This window comes from Pundamilia nyererei, unplaced genomic scaffold (genome assembly GCF_000239375.1).
Source record: "Pundamilia nyererei isolate P.nyererei 1_Seehausen unplaced genomic scaffold, PunNye1.0 scaffold00025, whole genome shotgun sequence".
Lineage (NCBI taxonomy): Eukaryota > Metazoa > Chordata > Actinopteri > Cichliformes > Cichlidae > Pundamilia > Pundamilia nyererei.
The window spans coordinates 3,053,745-3,060,901 of NW_005187426.1; positions in this window are offsets into that span (position 1 = coordinate 3,053,745).

Consider the following 7,157-nt stretch of genomic DNA (forward strand, 5'->3'; position numbering starts at 1 on the left):
ATTTCTGTAGACTGTAAGAACTGTAGACTGTATCAATATCCCTATAGATACAATCTACATGACTGTGTACCTCCTAGGGGAAATTACTGGACCTCAAGGTAACTGCATGTCAAAATATCTATTGTCAGAATACTAAACCCTGAGTTACCCCCAGTATATCCATCAAAGTGTGTCTGAAGTAGTGTGGATGCTAGGTTTAAAAAAAGAGCTTGTATGAGAGTGTGTGCGTGTAATTGGGTGAATGAGGGTTGGACTAATAGTGTGTTGAATGGTCAATCAGAATGAAAAAGCACAATATAATCACCAGCCCTTCATCCATGTTCAGAAAAGGTAAAATGTATATATTACCAAGGCGCCATAATGAGCATGTACAAAAACAAAATAGTCGAATGATTTAATGTTACTCTAATTTTAGGTTCTACAGTTTCCTTGCTTATAGTGAGAACCCACACAAACACAGGGATAACCTGAAACTCCACACAGAAAGGCCACAGCCAGAGCTGAACTCAGGGTCTTCTGTAGTGTGGTGGTTAGCACAACCACACCACCATGCAGCCCTGTTGAATTCAGAATTGAATTTTAAATCCCTCTGCTCACATTCAAAGTCTCGAATAATCAGGCCCCATCACATCTTAAAGTGCTCAGTTCCATATTGTCTCAATAGACTGCTTCTAGTTAATTAAATATCTCGTGTAATTTGCTCTTCTTTTTGGTGGATTGACTTTTTTTTTATTTTCCAAGAATTAAACTGTTGGTTGTCTGTCCCTGTGTGTTGGCCCTGCGACAGACTGGCGACCTGTCCAGGGTGTACCCCGCCTCTCGCCCTATGACAGCTGGGATAGGCTCCAGCGCCCCCCGCGACCCTGAAAAGAATAAGCGGAAGCGAATGGATGGATGGATGGATGGAAGAATTAAACTGGACTGATGAAAAAGGGTGTGGGTGAAATGTATACAGTAAATCCTCCACTCCACTGTATCTTAACTGGTGGTGTCACAGAGGGCTCCCAAATCAGGCTGACCACAGACAGCTGCTCACCATGCCACACTCTCGACATGTACATGCACTTTCATCTGAAGCTTAGCAGCTTATCTCTGGTCGTGGCAACTGCAGAGAGTCTGCCTCTTGGCAATGTGATATGGCTTCCTCTCACGAACATGGCTATTTGTGTGAGCGAGCCAGTGTAACCCGCAGAACTTGTATGTATCATCATTACAAATGGTTTCTATCCTAAAACAGCTTACCAGGTTACTGTTACTACTGCTTTAAAGATTGGCTATTAAAAGCATCAGACATCCAATCAGAGGTAAGTAGTAAGTGGTTACAGTTGTCACAGCGTGATCACTTAAATGGAAAGCATGAGCTATGTCGCTTTAACTACATAAAACATACCACAGAAATACTTCTTGCTTTTCGATGGAAACACAGATATATTTAGTATTATGAAGCTAATTTTCGGCTAATGTTTAACATGTTTCCTGCATAAGGTTAAGGAGGAAAAACATACATAGGAAGATACACATAACAGTATTTGTTTGAACTCAGATGTTTGTAGCCATCAACAGATCACACGAAAAGTTTTAACCTTCCAAGTGTTAAGATTTTGAGAAATCTCCACATGGTCATCCATTTATATCAGATGCACTTTTAGTCACCACCTGGGATAAGACAGGCTTACTTGCACTTATCCTAGTGATTTTTAAATTTCAAAGATGGAAGGGAAAGTATAGTCCTGGCCTGAGGTGTATCATTAGGTGCATACAAACTAAAGAAACGCTCTCGAACTCAAAACGGTCATCCTCTGAAAGCAATTCTGAAGTATAATAAAGAGCATAATAGTTCCTGCAGAGCTGTAGTTTGTTAGCCACAAGCCTTTAATCACATTGTATACAGATAAAAAATTCTGAAGTGATTTAAAGATTACGCAAGTGAGCATCACGGAGAGCATCGCTCATCATAAACAGAAATCTTTTGTAAGATCCTGGCAAAGCTAATAAATGCCATAATTGCCCTGTGTAAAGCTGCATTGTCCATAACTAATGAAAACCAAGAGAGCAGAGCAATCAGTAAAAGAAACACCAGCTGACCATTTTTGACTGGAGCTTTCAGGCCCTTTATTAAAATTCGCAAACCACCAACTGCAATTTATTCTAAACATGTGAATTTCAGACTGGGTTCATAGATGGATGTTTTGTTACATGAACCCTGAAATTCTTTTCTCAAAAGAAGAAGAAGAAGTGTTCAAAAACTTACAGTCCATACATCTACATTGCGAGTCTCAGATGCCATATAGCTGAAAGTGCCATTTCTTACTGTATCCTACTGCATCAGCTTTTCTCTGTAGCCTGGCATGAGGCTGCTTCTTCTTTTTTTCTGACATTTTCTTCTTCTTCTTCTTCTTTTTTTTTTTTTTACTGACTTTGATCTCCACTCCTTTCAACTCTTCACATATGTTGGTAATAGCCTTGGTGTTCATGGAGATTTTCTCCTCCAGTGCAGAGTAACGGTTGGATAATGCATTCACGCCTTTTGAAATGACGGCACTGGAGACAGTGCCTTCTTCCCATCTGTAAGCCTGTCTCTGCTGCTCAATCTCTTTGGTTCAGGACACTTCATAAGTGTGGCAGGTAAAAGTGTTAAGGATGTAGAACATGCTTTGCAAGTTCCAAATTTGGAGGTCTTAAGAAAGGTGATCTACTACTGACTGTTCATTTCAACTTTGTTAACCTCTACAGATCTGAACATCCACAATTTTTTTGTCATTTCATAAAGAACTTTAACTGAAATGATCTCTGTGTATAAGCCTTATAAGCCTATAACTTGAAGTTGTACCATTTCTCAGCTCTTGGAGTTATAGTCAACAAGCAGAGCTAGATATGGTTTTCCACATGCAATGATTTCCCCTTTTTATTACGCTCTCATTGTTCTTCTTCTACTGATTTATCATCCAGCCAAGCAAAATAAATATGTGGTCTTACATTTGCCACCTTTGTTCTTTTGCAGTTCTTTTTCTTTTTCTTTCTTTCTTTCTTTCTTTATAAGCTCGTTAGTACAGACGGACATTGTTTTTTTTTTTCACTTTACAATGCTGCCCACTGTGCTTTTTATGAAACTCTTGCCTCTTCTGTTGAGCGCAATAATTGCCCTGCAGTTAAAAAAAAGGCTTTGGATTCACTCACATGGGCTGGGGACTACTATCATGTGACTTCCAAAAAAGCCAAACTTGAAACAGATATCATTATATCATTATTCTTAGCTTAGCTGATATGGGCTTTGTGTCATATGACAATTGGAAATATACAATTTTTTCCATTGTGAGACGCAATCCAGATGTCTAGTTTTCCAACAGTTTTTTTTTTTAAACAACTAGCAACTTGTTATTGTCTGCAAGCAGACATAGCAAGAATTATTCAAGGTGTCAGGAGATATCAGTATTGATTTCCATTACTACTAACTGGCAAGTTGTAACAGACTTTAATTGTCCTTTTTGAGGGTGATGATGAGTTACTGCTGAGCTTATGAGGTTCTTTAAAAACTGTTGGGCAAATGAAGATAAATTACAATAAATAGGAAGGTCTACCAACCATATTCATTACATTTTCATCCACCTGAAAAGTGTTTTTGTGTGCTGTTAAACCATAATGTTATAATTCAGTTGTTATTACTATTATTGTTTATAGCAATAGTAGTAGCATTTTATTTATTGCTAGAGTTGCAATCAGGTCTTCTCTATCCTTGAATGCTATATGCTGTGCAAACTCGAGTGCCGATATGAGTTTAAAGTCTAGTTAATAAAAATAGTCAATATAAATACAAATGCAAATGATCTAGAGGTACTGATGGATGGAAGGTCAACTTCTGGCTTACACCATAGATAGAAAGTCTGAGCATATGGCACAGAGTCAGTTATACATAAACTCTACTTCTTTTTTTTCTTTTTTTTTTTGGCCTGTCCCGTTTGGTTCTTTTGCCATCAGAATTATTGTCTAAAGGCCAAGAAAGATGCCCAATGGATTTACTTTACCAAATGGACCATCCCTTGCCGTATTGGTCCATTTGATTGACCTTTGTTTTTATTATTTCTTTTATTTTATTTTCACTTGCTACACACGGGACAGACATGACTGGGGGAAAGAAAAGGGAGAAAGAAAGAGAGGTAGGGAAAGAAAAACAGCGGGGAAGAGGAACGGTGATAAAGGGCAACAAACAAAAACAAACAAAAAATACATATATCAATCACCTGGATCACCTGTTGAGAAAGAAAAAAGAGAATACAAGCAAAAAAAGAGAGCAATATAATGAACAACATCATCGCAATAATCTATGTGAATATAACAGTAAATACTAAATGTTGAATATTATTGTGCAGCACGTAAGATCGACAGCGCAGTGTGCTTTGAGGTAGGAGCCAAAAAGGGTGTAGTTTGTGTGTGTGAGCACTCGTGTGTACACCTGTGAGCATGAGCGCGCTTGTATTCAAAAGGTTCCTTCATGTAATGATCTGCTAGAGGGTGTGGGGGGCCACAGCCCCGTCCTCCAGGGCATGAAGCAGGTATGGAGGAGATCCAGGCTCCAGACATCCAGAGGCCCTCAGAGCACAGGAGACCAAGGAAGACCAACAGAGGGACAACCGTGCCACTCTCCCGGAAAGAGCTGAGGAGAGCCCCAGATGAGGGGTCACTCAGCAGCCGCGGAGCAGAAGCCGGTGAGCTCCGCCGGCAGCCAGCTGTGCCAGAGTGACCAAGCCCCAGGCCCAGAGGCCGAGGGCACCCCACCCCCCGAAGGGACCTGAGCGAGCCCCAGGCTCCAGGCCTCGACAAGCAGCAACCAGGAGTGAGCCGGTGCGTACCTGAACGCTCATCCCCGAACACCAAGAACCACCAACGCACCGATATCTGAGGGTGTCTGCCACTGGCACGGGGAGTGGTGGGAGCAGATAGGCCTCCATACCTAACCTCTGCTAACAGCAATTACAGTGAACAATTACCAAGAAAAGCAGCTTACAGAAGAAAATAAAGAGCTGCACTCTCTCAGCACTGCACATCATAAAGGTATTTAAGTGTGCTGTTGGCTAAGAGGATATTATTGAAAGTGACAGTTGCTTAGTGTAATTAAAGGTGAGGAGCTCAGCACAGCAGAGTTTACTTCCTAATAGTGACACAGTGATTTTTCTAAACTTTGATTATTTTTTTATGTTTAGTTTAAAGTCATTACTGAGATAATAACCATGTGTGTGGTTATTCCATATTTAAGGCTATGAAGACTCTGGTGACAGTCATGGAAAAAATCCACATTAGCTGGGACTATAATAGGATAAACAGCTGCTGTGAATGTGTACTGTGTTATATTTGAGTTGTTGGGAGACATGGGTTAGAAGGAATGGTCTTTTAGAAATACCCCATCTCTGTGATACCACTGGCAAGACGCAATGATATTGACTTAAATATGGGGAAATGAGAGGCTGCCATAATATGTCCTCTGTGCTTTGTTTCCAGCAGATAGGCAAAAAGCTTTGAAGTGTGGATTGGCACAGCAGGGTGCTAGCTTCTGTAAAGGGAAGATGCTAAACGCTAAAGGATGAGAAGGACATGAGGTAGTCTATTACCAATAAAGGAGCAAAGAGAGGGGGAAAGGCAAATCCAATGATAATGTACATCTGTTCCAGTGAATTTATGAGCTTTGAACATTTTTTCATGTGGGATAAGTGGTTCTTTTTTCTTACAGAATCTCAGAACTTCAAAGCAGATTTGCTTTGGATAATGCAAATGATCGGAATATGCCGGTCCCAGCCTCCTCAAGAGCATGAAAAGAAAAGGGGAAAATAGAGAATTAAAGCTAATTGCCATGGCAGTCTTTTATGTGTCTAAAGAAGGGCAAAAATAAAACACTTCAATTATTGTCAAGTTCATTCAATTAGGAAAGACGCTGACAAAGTGTTAAAGTTCAGTGTGACTGACCCAGAACTCATTTTCATTAAATGCCACTTTTCATTTTGGACAATTCCTTTGTTATAGCTGATGAAATCATAATTAGAAGGATTTAATTCATCCTGTAATTACTAAGATGGCAATGACTTTGTTTAGCTCTGGTGCTGTGGTGGCTCGTGCATAGGACTGAAAGTTATTTTTCCACTAGTCCAGTATTTCTTATATATCATAACTCCAGAACAATGTGAACATTTTAAGCAAACACAATCTGTTTATTAAGTTATTATTATGTTATTTAGTATTGGGTATAAAAAAAACAAAACAACAAACAAGGATCACAGTTTAATTTTGTCTTGTATATTCTGATCCCTATGTTTTTGAAGAACTTGGTCAAATGAATGGCAGAAGTAAAGAACAATGTTCTATGCATCCTTTATTTTACCTTTGCCAAGCAAAAGAGATTGTGAGGCTATACGGTGAGTCCATTTTAAAAAGTTAAAATAGATTGTTTTGCATCTACAGCAGTCTGCATGAGAGGTTTAAGAGGATCCGTGATATTGATATGTGGCCTGATCTTTGCAGTTTTATTGCATGAACTGATGTAATAACACAGAGAGCAAAGTTGTTTTGCCATTTTACATACATTTATATCTAAACTCAGTCTTAATCCGCTTTAACTTATGAATTAAATAGCTCACCATAAGATATAAACCCTGCCACAACAACAACACAAAAGGCAGCAGACTGTTCCTTTTCACTCCATTCTGCAAATTGCACTGTCCAACTTTTACAAAGTCCAAATCTGTCTGGACTTCCAGAGGCTGACTCCAGACTTCTCGAGATAGCAAATGAATAAAACAAGGCTCCAGAAAGTTGCATTGGTTTTTAGTAGATCATTGGAGCTCTTTCTTTTTGCAACATCAAAGGCAGCCGCAGCGCTTTGATGTGGCAGCATGCTGTTTAAGGTACAGACTGAATGGAGAGGTGTCAAGCTGCAAGGTGCCTCTGTAGTTTACGTTGAGTGCTGCAAAGAGCTGCAGATGAAAGGCGCAAACAGAGTTTGATAATGAATGTCCAACAAGTAGGACCCATCTCAGACAGCGCACACTCAGCAGGGTGCTTGCGCTAACCTTGAGCACAGCACCCTAAACCTCGGGCAGATGCCGGAGACCAGACTCCTTCAACTTGGCTGCTCCTGCAAAAAGGGAGCTCTCAGATGTGAGCTTTAATCT